Raw genomic sequence first — 14,258 nt, 5'->3', positions numbered from 1 at the left:
ACACACACTGCCCCACAAACACTGCCCCCATACATACACAACACACACTTCCCCAGAAACACTGCCCCCCATACACACACTGCCCCAAACACACTGCACTGCTCACACACACACACACACACACTGCCCCCTAGCACACACACTGCAACCCTGACATACACTGCCGCCCTCACGCACACGCACTTCACCACTCACACACACACACTGCACCTTTCACACACACTTCACCCCTAACACATACCACTGCTCCTATGCCCTATATCCCAGCAGACCCCAGGTAAGTTGTCAAACTGTTCTTAAACGGTTTGACTACTTACTCTGGGATGGGATCCTGGCACTAGTGGCGCCATAACTACTACGCTGAGCTGTAGTGGTTATTGTGCCTGGATTATTTCTTTAAATAATCTACAAGTGCCCCTCCCCAGATCAGGCTCTGGATCCGCCACTGTGTCGAGTTAACCCCTCGCATTTCCGACACTGCACGGGCACTCCACACTAGCCTACCTGCCCAGCAACCAGGAGCTGATATATAGCCTTCACCTGGCTTCCCCCATGGGAACACTGACCTCCATGTACATGACCATGAAGGACCCCATGGGGACTTCTTAACCTGACAACAAGCGGGTACCACACGCACCCCCCAAGCAATGCAGACACGCTGATGACACAACAAATCACATAGACGCAACCCACAACACACCTGCTCAGAAGGGAACCCCACTTCACTTGCACTGAAGTAACCAAACATCCAATGACCCACCATAAACACACAGTGCATACATCTGTCACCACCACAGAGGTGTTATGTACACAAACAAATTAGCGTTACCCTTAGAATGTTACAGTACTATTCTTTGATGTTCACTGTTAGACTACATAATGTAGCCTTGTTAATCTTTATGCAATTTTAAACATAACTGCATTTCGTTTCAACATGTATTTTACCTAAATAACAAATAATTGTGCACAGTATTTCCAATGCCATAATATCAACTGCTGAAAATCGGTCTCATACCGCTGTTGTGGCGTAACAGACCTAACTGTCAATCCATGCACGAATAAAATAAAGAATAATAATAAAAAAAAAGAATGGGTCTTTTAGTACTGTCATCTTAATTGGCAGAAACAAATGACCAAAAACATTTTAATTCAAAAATACACAATATAACATTTCCATAACCCGTTTCGTCAACAGACTTTATAAGAACACAGTTAATTAGAAGATTGGCGCCAAAATAATCCGGCCAATCAGATTAGGGTAAAATTTGGCAAGTATAAATATACATAAATAACTTAGCTAAGGTTAATACATAGTATAATTAAACATTTCTAATAGTCTTTAATTTAAAACGAGGATGGGAAAGTATTATACAAAACAAAAGTATTATAGCACGTGACTCGCGGCACTTCCGCGTTTCGGAAGCTTAGCCGCAGAGCCGCATGGGTAATGTAGTTTCTCATAGCGGCGGTGGTTGCGGCCGTGAGGCGAAAAAGCAGGGAAAAAACCCTGCTGAATAATAAAGTATCACGAAACAAAAAAATCAACTACATATTATATTAATAAATAGTAGTGGTTTAGTTATTAGGGAAAGTGATTTATAATTCACTTAGAGATAATACATAAATAAATAAATAAATATTGCCACTTAATAATGTAAATTAAAAAAACATAAATCATAAAAATACATAAAACAGTAAAAATAAAAGTGAAAAAAAGAAAGTACAAGCATAATCTCTTATTATTATAAAAAGTTATGCAGATCAAAGTCTGCATTAAGACCATGGGGTATATAAGAGTCTGAAGATTATACACCATTCCATTTCAGTTTTTCCAAGTATCTTTTTTTATATCCTCTCCACGCCAAGGGGTAGAGCATTTTTTTATACCAGTACATTTAAGTAAGTGTGGATCTTTATTGTGTATAATAAAATGTTTGGATACTGTATGGTTTAAGTATCCATTTTTAATATTTCTGCAGTCTTTTCTTTAGGCACCTTGTGGTCATCCCCACGTATTAGAGGCCACATGGGCATTCAAGCAGATAGATAAAAAAATTTGTATTGCAGCAAATAAAATCATACATATTATACACTTTTTTAGTCCTATTAGACATAAATTGGGTTACTTTCGATGGAACAGAGGAATCTGTGGTTCTACACACTATACAGTGTTTACATTTATGGAAACCTTTCGTCTGGGGAAAAAAGGAAATATTCTTAATAAGAGATTTCTTAGTAAAATTAGTGGTTAGGATAGATTTAAAATTGGGTGCTCCTCTAAAAACAATATTTGGATGTGTGGGTATAATTGAATTGAGTACCTCATCATGTTTCAGTATATGTCAATGCTTTCTTATTATCTTTTTAACATTACTACTTTTATTGTTGAAATTAAAAATAACAGGGAGGGACATGGGTTCATTGTTTTCTTTATTTTTGTAAATTAAAAGATCTTTACGTTCTTTTTGTTTGACTGTATTAACTGTGTCGTTTAAATCTAATTCTAAATAATCTTTTTCAATAATTAAATTTTTTAAAACCTCTGCTTGTTCATTAAAATCTCCCATTTCTGAGCAATTCCTACGAAGGCGTAGGAATTGGCTCTTTGGGGCGCTTTCAAGCCATGGCTTGTAATGACAACTAGATTTGTCTATGACAGTATTTACACTAACTTTTTTAAAAAAAAAGGTTTTTGTTTGTAATTGTCCTTCTTTGATAAAAATGTTGAGGTCTAAAGAATTAATGGATTCCCTGCTATATTCATGTGTAAGGATAATACCCCTATTATTAATATTTAAGTTATTAATAAAAGCAATAAGACTTTCTTCTGTCCCTTCCCAAATAAAAAAAGAGGTCATCTATATATCTAAAATATGAGACTAGGTTTGCCCGCCATCCATGGTTACCCCAAATTGCTTTGGTTTCCAAGTCCGCCATAAATAAATTTGCGTAACTGGGGCAAACCTACCTTAACTACATTACCCATGCGGCTAAGCTTCCGAAATGCGGAAGTGCCGCGAAACACGCGCTATAATACTTTTGTTTTATATAATACTTTCCCATCCTCCTTTTAAATTAAAAACTATTAGAAATATTTAATTATACTATGTATTAACCTTAGCTAAGTTATTTATGTATATTTAAACTTGCCAAATTTTACTCTAATCTGATTGGCCGAATTATTTTGGCGCCAATCTTCTAATTAACTATGTTCTTATATAACACCAATTTGCCAGGTATTGTATTTTATTCCATTTGATAAAGTCTGTTGACAAAACGCGTTATGGAAATTTTATATTGTGTATTTTTTAATTAAAAGGTTTTTGGTCATTTGTTTGTGCCAATTATTCTTTTTTCATATATAATTTTTTTTACTTTATCCTGGCCTTTTATTTTTCTGCTTTTTATTTTAATTTTTTACTATTCTGGTTTTATAACCCCTGGAAGTTTCCTGCAACGGAGAGGTACTCACCACATATCCCATAAGCCGGGATTATACCGCTGTACGCGCTTTACCCTAGAGCTGGATATAAGCTATTATAAATGTGAGTTCTCTACCATTATTCTAAATTGCGTTTTTATTTGAGCTATACATATTGCACTATTGGTTGTTCCTCTCTTTTATCTTCCATATAATTGGAACCATAACAACATCTGAAGACCTTGCTCCTGTACTCAACATTTTAAGACGCCAGTCTGCTTTCATTATTGGAATTGGACATTGCGAATTTATTCACTATCTATTGTGGCGCAGCCCTTTTTTAAGTGTTCTTGCATAGCAAGACCACTTAATGTTATCTCACATATATATTATTATTCTTATTATAGCCAAATTTACCACCCTAACTCCTCCCACAGTTTTTACACTACATAGACAGTAATATACCGAAACGTGCGGATTGTTCCCGATTGGTGTGCTATTACTTTGTGGAGCATTTCGCCGAATGGTTCACGGAATATCGTCGTTCTTGTGGCGAAATTGGTCCCATAGGAATGAATGGCAAAATGTTCAAAACTAGAGTGGGAGCTGGCAATAGCTGAAAAATCAGGACATGATTTCTAAACTGACACCACTCCCTCATTTTCAAGCCCACCTACACAAATCTTATATCAAAACGTCCAGCTATCCCTGCTGTCACTAAAAATGTCCACGGCTAAGCCATAGTCCGAATAGTTTTCACAATATGACCATTTGTTTGCAACTCACGCTGTACATTGGCATTCATTGAAACTCCACTCTGCGAAGCTCACATTTGAAGGGCAATTTCTAAACTGCGACTGTGCCTTCATGTTTAATACTTCAGAGACATACTATACATCAGAATGTAGGTCTGGGTCTTGTGATTCTCACAATATAAAGCTCTTCGATGTAGGATGTATAGTTTTTAGAATACGACCGTTTGAAGATGGCAACCGCCAAAATACTCTGACCTGTGCCAGGCTGCAGCAGCAAGTGATGTCATAGACAGGGCCTTTTGTAAACCTGCTAATGTTTTTATAAATGTATGTTTTAATGTAACTGTGAAGCACTTTGGGCAACAATGTTGCAATTAAATGTGCTATATAAATAATAACAGTTACTCCGCCCACTCCAGTTGTAGACTACTGGTGGAAGCAAGAACACTTCACACAATTTCCCCAGAAATCTGTTTTTATTTATTCAGTATCTCTTGCCTCTGCATGCAGACACTGAACCTTCCTCATAGTGATTCATTGATTCAATTAATCTCTATGAGGAGATGCTGAATGGCCAGGGCTGTGTTTGAATCATGCTGGCTCTGCCCCTGATCTGCCTCTTTGTCAGTCTCAGCCAATCCTATGGGGAAGCATTGTGATTGGATTAGGCTACCACTTCTGCTGATGTTAGCAGGCAGTGGGCAGGTCTAAAGGAAACAGAGCCAGAGCTAGCAGCTCCAGACTTGAATACAAGTAAGATTCTGCTATTTTTAGGGAGGCATGGGGGGGACCAGGGAGCTAGATGGTGGTTTTAACTCTACAGGGTCAGGAATACATGTTTGTGTTCCTGACCCTATAGTGCTCCTTTAAGATAAGTAAGTAAATAAATAATTCCTTCTGTCTAAATTACTATATGACCCAACATGCAGAACTGTGTAACAATGTACATGGCCGATGCAAGGATTTTTGCCACCCGAGGCAAACATACATTTGCCACCCCCCATATGCTCTGCCCACCATGTGACATCACAATGCCCCACCCATATGACCTGCCATAATAGCCAATGCCAGTGCTGCACACAGTGTCTTTTCTCTGAAAAGGCAGTGTGTTTATATTAAAAAGCCTGCAGGCGCAGGCTATAGACACCAGAACAACGACATTAAGCTGTAGTGGTTCTGGTGACTATAGTGGTCCTTTAATGTGAGGTAAATTAGAGATTACTGCCACTAATAATATACTGGATTTAAAGAAGCAGTGTGTGTTTCTGTGTGTGTAAGGGAAGCATGGTGTGTTTCTGTGTGAGTAAACATACCATGTATATTTCTGTGCATGTGTGTGAGGCTTGTGGGGTAGGATAGGGGCTGAGAGGGGAGCAGCTCTTTATTTTTATTATTATATGTGTGTCGTTCCCTCCCAAGCGACTCTGTGTGTTCTACCCTACCATCCTGTCCCTTAATGCTCTCCAATCCCATCCTGTCCCTTAGTGCTTTCCAATCCCTTAGTGCTCTGTAATCCCTTAGTGATCTCCCCTCCCCACCTGTCCTTTAGTTATCTCCCCTGCCCCCCCGTCCCTTAGTGCTCTCCCCTGCCCGTCCCTTAGTGCTCTCCACTGATCCAGGGCCGGACTGGGAATGAAAAGCAGCCCTGGAAAAAAATTCCATACCAGCCCCGTAATGCATCGCGCCAGCATAGTGCGCAGATATGGAAGCTGGAAAAAAACTGAAAACTATCACTCAAACATGAAAGAAATCGTTTGTGCATGGAGGGGTGCTGTGTGCGTGAAGGGGTGCTGTGTGCGTGAAGGGGTGCTGTGTGCGTGAAGGGGTGCTTTTTATGTGTGGAGGGGTTCTGCGTGCATGAAGGCGTTCTGTGTGCGTGAAGGTGTTCTGTGTGTGGGGGGGTTCTGTGTGTGTGGAGGGGTGCTGTTGGTGGGGGGGAGGAGTGTAGTGTGTGTATGGGGGGGGTTATAGCATTGATATATTTATATAAAAAAATATTTTTTTAATCCCCTCCCCCTTTACCTTTGGTCAGGGCCCAGGGGAGAGGGGGATCTTTTCAATCCCTGGTGGTCCAGTGGTGGCGCGTGCTGTTCAGCCTGCAGCTCCTCTGGCTGCAGGCTGACTTCGCTCTTCTCTCGCGAGAACAGCAGGCAGGTCGGAGCGTTGCCATGGTAACGCACGGCAACGCTCCGAACTGCCTGCTCGCGGGAGGAGCGTTCTCGCTTGCAGGTTCTTGTCAGACCGGGTAGGGGAACAGAAGCTCCCCTACCCAGTGGCGTACACATGACCTATGGGGCCCCGGTACGAAAATTGATCCCTGCCCCCCCGCCCCCCCCGCCCCCTCCGCACGCTTACTCTGCGCAGGCCGGGGCCGCAACACATGGCGGCGGGCACCTGGTCGCAGGGGTTGCAGGGTTGCGACCCCTGCGACCGCGGTATTTACACCAGTGCATGCAGATGCACACACACTTAACCCCTTAAGGACCAAACTTCTGTAATAAAAGGGAATCATGACATGTCCTTAAGGGGTTAAAGGACCACTACAGACACCCAGATCACATCAGCTCAATGAAGTGGTATGGGTGTCAGGTCCCTCTAGTTTTAACCCTGCAGCTAAAAGCATAGCAGTTGCAGAGAAACTGCTATGTTTTACTAAGGGTTAATCCAGCCTCTAGCGGCTGTCTCACTGACAGCCGCTAGAGGAGCTTCCGCGATTCTAAGACACTGAACGTCCATAGGAAAGCATTGAGTAATGCTTTCCTATGGGCGGTTTGAATGCGCGCACGGCTCTTGCCGTGCATGCGCATTTGGATCTGAGCGGCGGAGGGATCCCCAGCGCCAAGGGAGTCCGGCGCTGGAGAAAGGTAAGTGCTGAAGACACACACACACTCTCACCAACAGATGCATACACACTAGCTAACAGACACACACATTTACTGACAGAGACACACTCAGCGACAGACATACGTACACACTCACTTACAAAACATACACTCTCACTGACAAACACACACTCACTAACAGCCCTCAAACAGACTCACTAACACAAACACACTCAGTAACAGACACACACAGTAACACACTCACTGACACTCACTAGCAGACACACACTCACTGACACTAACACTCATAGTAACACTCACAGTAAAACTAACACACACAGTAACACACACTAACACACACAGTAACACACACACTAACACTCACAGTAACACTAACACACACAGTAACACTAACACACACACTAACACTAACACACACACTAACACACACAGTAACACTAACACTCACAGTAACACTAACACTCACAGTAACACTAACAGACACACACACTAACACTCAGAGTAACACTAACACACACACACACACTAACACCCACAGTAACACTAACACACTAACACTCACAGTAACACTAACACACATACACTAACACTCACAGTAACACTAACACACACACACTAACACTCACAGTAACACTAACACACTAACACTCACAGTAACACTAACACACACACACACACTAACACTCACACACACACTAACACTTTTTTTTTTATTTAATCCCCCCAGCCTCCTTACCTTTTGGAGTGCTGAGGGGATTCCCTGGGGTCCAGTGGTGCTGCTGGGCTCCTGGGGGGCCGGTCACCCGGCGGGCAGGCAGGCTGGCCGGTGTGCGAGGGAGCACTCTCCTCTGAGTGCTTCCTCTTCAGCTCCCTCGCGCGCCGCGTACTGATACCGGCGCGGGAAGATGATGTCATCTTCCGGCTCCGGTATCAGTGCGGTGCGCAAGGGAGCTGAAGAGGAAGCACTCAGGGGAGAGTGCTCCCTCGTGCACCGGCCAGCCTGCCTGCCCGCCGGGTGTATGCAGGGCCAGCCTCGAGGGGCCCCCCAGGAGAAGAGGCTGGCCCAGTGCCACTGCCCCTACCCTACACTGCCTGCCCGGCCACGCTACATTCTGTGACCGGCAGGAGGGGAGCGCATCCCCTCCTGCCGGTCACCCTGTAATTGCGGCCCGGGCTGGTGCACACTAGGCGGCCGCGCACCGGCCACCTAGTGTGCCGGCCCACCGGGAAATTTCCCGGTGTCCCGGTGGGCCAGTCCGGCCCTGCACTGATCCCCTTAGCTTTTCTTCCCTGCCGCTCCCCTGTCCCTTAGTGCTCTCCATTGCCCTCCTCTCACTTAGTGCTGCCCCCCTATCCATTAATGCTCTCCCCTGCCCCCTGACCCTTAATGCTACCCTTGACCTATCTTTCCCTTAGTGGTCTCTCCCCTCCCCCTATCTTTCCCATAGTGGTCTCTCCTCCTTTACAGCCCCCCCCCCCCAACATCTTTCCCTTTGTGGTCTCTTACCCCCCCATATTTCCCTTACTGGTCTTTCCTCCACCCCCATCTTTCCCTCACTGCTCTTTCCCACCCCATCTTTCCCTTAGTGGTCTCTCCTCCACACCCCATCCTTTACTTCCCCCCCAACATCTTTCCCTTTGTGGTCTCTCACCCCCCCATATTTCCCTTACGGGTCTTTCCTCCACCCCCATCTTTCCCTTACTGGTCTTTCCCGCCCCATCTTTCCCTTACTGGTCTCTCCACCCCACCCCCATATTTCCCTTACTGGTCTCTCACCCCCCATCTTTCCCTTAGTGGTCTCCTCCCCATCTTTTCCTTAGTGATCTCTAACCCCCCCCCCCCCTCCGCCCCTTAGTGGTCTCTACCTCTTTGTAGAGGTACACTGAGTGACTGGCAGGAGGGAACACTCTGCGCTTCCCTCCTCCTGGGTCACTCAAATATGCCCCCCCCCCCCTCCCGTGCCAGTGCGCTCTAGGCAACGTATACCAGGCCTTAGAATGGCCGGACATACCATAAAAAAGAATGGTCAAAATACTAGCTGAGGTCAGGGGCACAGAAAGAGACACAATGAGGAAGCAAGCCAAAGGTCAGGGATACCAGAATAAGGGAAAGTCAAAATACAAGTCAAAGTCAATTACCAAAAAGAACTAGAACAAGAACACACTCTCCAACAACCAACAAGTGGAAACCATGACAGGGCACTGACCAAATGCTATTTTGAGTTTAAATAACCCTCCTAAGGTTATACATGGTTGTACATTGCCTTTGACCCCAAAACGTGCGTGCGCATTGTTTGGGTGACGTCACACGCACGTCTGCGCCAGCTTTGATGAGGATTGAGGCGGGGCTCTAATGCATCTAACGCCGCACCGGCCGGGGCTTGCTCCACGAGGGGGCTGGATGGCAAGCTGACTTGCTTCAGGTAAGTCATTTCATTTTTTAACAGCGTGACCGCAGCCATCGGATGTGGCCACAATGTATGGAGGCGAGGGGAACGTGGCACTGATTCAGCGGGGGGACTGCCTGGGCTGTCAGGCAGTCCCCCTGAAGCGGATCACGGCGGAGGTAAGTTCACCAGAGCTCCTGGGGCCGAAAGCAATTACAGCCTTTCTGGCCCATTCATGGTTCCAGAATCCTTAGTGATATTTTGTACCTGTTCTTTGAGTATCTTTTATTTTTGTCACATCTTTCCTTTACTACACTTGACTACTACACTTCTGCTCTCCTGCCCTTATGTACTTGTCCTAGCCTGCTTACTTTCCTGCCTAGTTCATTTTCCAGTTTTCTGGCTTGTCTGACTACTCAGCCCTGGCTTGTCTGACTACCTGTATACTAGTCCCTGGCTTGTTTACCAATATTTATGTTCTCCATGCTCATGGCCCTTGCCTGTCTTGACTACAGCTTGTTTTCAGTGTTCCTGTTCCCTGCCTGTGTCTGGTACAGGGTATTTTGTATATATATATTTTTTGTCCCTCTCTTGGTCTATTGCTTTCTCTTAGTCTAGTCTTATTATGTCATATCTCTACCTTTACGTAAACCTGGCCACTCTAAGATCCAGTAGTATGCCTCTTCCTATCCCTTTGTCTTTACCTCTGTTAGGTCACTGCCTCTCACCTTGCTGAGGATTCTCTAGCCAAAAATTAGTACAAATAGGGGCATCCAGTAATGTATATCATGTATATACCCAGGAATGTGGGGCAAAGTGTGATGATACCTTACCTTTCTCCGCTGAACCCGCGCAGCGCAGCGGTCTCTCTGGCTGCTTCCGGGAGGCGGCGCAGCCTGTTGGGGCGCTGGCCGCTCGCGGCAAAACCCCTCTTATGACGCGACGCATGTGCGCCGGCGTCATCAGGATTTTGCCGCGAAAATGGTCACGCTCCCGGACCTTTTGGGGGCGTGGCTTTAAAGATAAACAAACCTCATTAGAAAAGGGCGCCCCTGTCCTTCCCTCAGTGCCCTAGTGTGGTTCTCGTTCATTCCCTCTGGTGCTCTTGATAATATTCATCTGTTTTTCTGGTATATTGACCCTTGGCTTCCTTACTGACTATTCTCCTCTCTGGCTCCCCGACTTTTGGCTTGGCTTTCTCGTGTATTTAGTTTTCCGTACTCCCTTGACCTTTGGCTATTCATTTGACTATTCTCTGACGTTAAGTCCGGCCACCCTAAGGTCCGGTATACGTCTCTTTCTGGGTTACCATCTGCGTGAAGGGGTCACTGTCGTGACATTACACTAGGGCCATGGACCCTGCAGGTGCTAACCCTCATGGGCCGGTTCCTGATAACCGGTTTGAGGAACTGGACCATCGTATGGACCAGTTTGCTGTAGCTGTTCAGACCTTGTTAGCCCGTACTGCTCATCTCCAGCCAGAAGAACATATCCCTGGTCATAGACCCCAGGAACCTCATATGGAGATGGTTGCAGGGGGGGCTTCTGCCCAAGCTACATCCCCTCTTCGGTATGGGGGTGATCCCAATGTATGTTGTGGTTTCCTCAACCAAGTTAGCATAAATTTTGAACTTCATCCTAGAGCTTATCATACTGATAGATCGAAGATTGGTTACATTATAACCTTGTTAGTGGATAGAGCACTAGTTTGGGTCAATCCTTTGTGGGGGAACGACAATCCTATAATTTTTAACTATGCAGAGTTTGTCGCTGCCTTTAGGAGAACGTTCGATCCCCCTGGAAGACGTACTAATGCTGCTAAAACCCTCTTACGAATGAGACAAGGATCTCGCTCCCTGGTTGACTATGCCCTAGAATTCCGCACTCATGCTGCCGAGGTTAGATGGAATGAGCAGGCCTTTGTAGATGTGTTCATGAATGGGCTTTCTGATAAGCTTTTAGATGAGGTGGCTACCAGAGATCTACCTAATGTGTTGGAGGAATTAATTACCTACTTAGCACATATAGATGAACGCCTCCGACATAGACAAAACATCATGGATAGACCTAGACGTGTGCCGGAACGCCTGGCTTTGACATTCCCTTCGTCTGAGGCAACCGCTGTCGCTCCAGCAGAACCCATGCAATTGGGAACCACACGGTTACCTGAACCAGAGAGACAATATAGACGAAGGGAGGGACTTTGTATGTATTGTGGGAAAAGAGGTCATTCCCGCTTACACTGTCCAAGCAGGCCGGAAAACTCCAACACCTAAGCCCTCAAGGAGGACAGGCCTTGGGTGCAATGTGTATGTCCTCCTTCAATGACAGGAAATAACTCAGGCTTTTTCTACCTATAACCATAGAATGGGAGGGAAAGATAGTAACTACCACTGTCACAGTCGTGACATAAAGAAAGTTGGTAAAGCCATTCACCTAGGTCAGATATTTAGTTACATAGTTATATAGGCTGAAAAGAGGCACGTGTCCATCAAGTTCAGCCTTCCTCACATTTGTCATTAGTTTTTTCCTATTGATCCAAAAGAAGGCAAAAAACCTAGGTTGAAGCACTTCCAGTTGTGTAACATACTAGGAATAAAAATCCCTCTTTACCCCAAAATGGCTGTATTACCCTACAGTTGAAAAATGATACCATTGAATATTATATTTTTGAAGTATGCATCTAGGGGCTGTTTAAACATATGTACAGACACTGATTAAACCCCTTCTTTAGGCAGAGAATTCTGCATCCTTATTGTTCTCACGGTAAAAAAAACTTTCCTTTGCTTTAGACTAAATCTTCTTTCTTCCAGTCTAAACGCATGACCTTGTGTCCTATCATTGTGCAGCATCAGTATATAAATAAATACATGAAACAAAGTGAAAAAATAATGGAAGTACACATTAAGTGCAATAAGAAGCCACAAATTACCATACAACAGTCAGGTTATGTAGCACAGAATCAGTCAATAACAGTTATTATTATTATTTTTATGATATTTATTAGACTAGTGACAGTTGCAGAAGAGGAATCAGTTGGGAGCTATAGTTTAATTGATATGCTTTTATGAAGAAGTGGGTTTTTAAAGATTTTTTGAAGGAGTGGAGACTGGTGGAGCATCTAACGGAGGAGGGAAGCGAGTTCCACAGGAATGGTGCAGCCCTCGCGAAATCTTGAAGAAGATAGACGTAAGTCTTCAGCAGATTGTAAGGGCCTAGACGGGACATACTTGTGTATAAGGGAGGATAGATAGGTGGGAGCAGCATTATGCAGCCATTTGAAAGCAAGAACCAGAATTTTAAATTGAGCTCTATATTTTATAGGAAGTCAATGTACGGACTGATAGAAGGGTGAGGCATGGGAGGTGCGGGCGGACAGGAAGATGAGCCTCACCGCCGCATTCATTATGGACTGTAACGGCGCAAGTTGGGAGCACGTAAGACCACTGAGAAGCGGATTACAGTAGTCAAGGCGAGAAAGGACAGTGGAATGGACCAACACCTTAGTCGCATCTGGCGTTATGGAGATGGAAATGACAGGATTTGGCGATAGATTGAACATAAAGGGTTGAAGGAGAAGTCAGAGTCAAAGAGAACACCTAGGCAGCGAGCCTGCGTGGTGGAGCTGATGGTAGCACCATTGACTTGGAGGGAGACAGACACAGGAGTAACAACACTTGAGGGAGGAAAGACCAGAATTTCAGTTTTGGTCAAGTTTAGTTTAAGGAAGTGGGCAGCCATCCAGTTAGAAACAGCAGATAGGCAATCAGAGACACTAGTCAAGAGGGACGGGGAGAGATCAGGAGAGGACAGCTAGATTTGCGTGTCATCTGTATAGAAATGATATTGGAAGCCAAAGGAGCTAATGAGTTTACCAAGGGAGGCAGTATAGATGGAGAACAGGACTGAACCTTGGGGGACAACAACAGAGAGGAGTTGGGGAGAAGAAGCAGATCCAGAGAAAGAAACACTGAAAGAGTGCTGGGAGAGGTAGGAGGAGCACCAGGAGAGAGCAATATCTTGTAGACCGATATTGCGGAGGATGAGAAGAAGCTGTTGATGATCAACAGTGTCAAAAGCCGCAGAAAGGTCAAGGAGAATAAGGATAGAGTAGTGACCACAAGATTTTGCAGCGAGTAGATCATTGGATACTTTGGTCAGTGCCGTTTCCACAGAGTGCTTAGCGCGGAAACCAGACTGAAGCGGGTCTAGCAAAGAGTTGGACTCGAGGAAGTCTGTCAATCTCGCATACACAATTCTTTCAAGGATCTTGGATGCAAAAGGCAGTAGCGAGATAGGACGATAGTCGGATAGGGAAGTTAGGGTCAAGATTGGGCTTCTTTAGAATTGGGGTTACAGTTGCATGTTTGAAGGGCGATGGAAATATACCAGAGGAGAGAGATTGAGAATTTTAGTGAGAGGTGGAGAAAGAGAAGAAGACAGAGTACTGATGAGATGCGAGGGAATTGGATCTTATAGTGAGTATTTAGATTAATTACTATGAGTATTTAGACAAACTACTTGGAAATCCCTCAGGGCTTTTGAGCTGGAGAACAGCCTCACCTATCACTGTTAATGTTAATCTCCAACCAAGGGACCTAAGCGTAAGCCTGTGATTGGACAACCACATAATGTCTGGGCAGGGTTAGAAGGGGATGGCTTGCAAAGGCTACAGACAAGAGAGCTGCAGGCTTTGAAAGCTGTTTTTAGATATAACTCCAATTTAAAAAATGCATAAATAAATGCACACAAGTTTTTATTTGGGGTATATCTACAAAACAATGATTTTTGTTTATTTTGGATTTGAGCAGTGAAGTGTCCATTTAAATGCTTCCTGAAAATGAAGGCACAT

At 44.6% G+C, this 14,258-nt stretch overlaps 1 protein-coding gene across 2 annotated transcripts in view; it reads right to left on the bottom strand.

The window, feature by feature from the left end:
- GABRG2 (gamma-aminobutyric acid type A receptor subunit gamma2) overlaps window positions 1–14,258 on the bottom strand; it is a 384,270-nt gene that overhangs the window by 213,982 nt on the left and 156,030 nt on the right. The gene's annotated exons all lie outside the window — the stretch shown is intronic.

This window comes from Pelobates fuscus, chromosome 3, assembly GCF_036172605.1.
Source record: "Pelobates fuscus isolate aPelFus1 chromosome 3, aPelFus1.pri, whole genome shotgun sequence".
NCBI lineage: Eukaryota > Metazoa > Chordata > Amphibia > Anura > Pelobatidae > Pelobates > Pelobates fuscus.
This window is presented reverse-complemented; position numbering and strand designations above follow the sequence as displayed.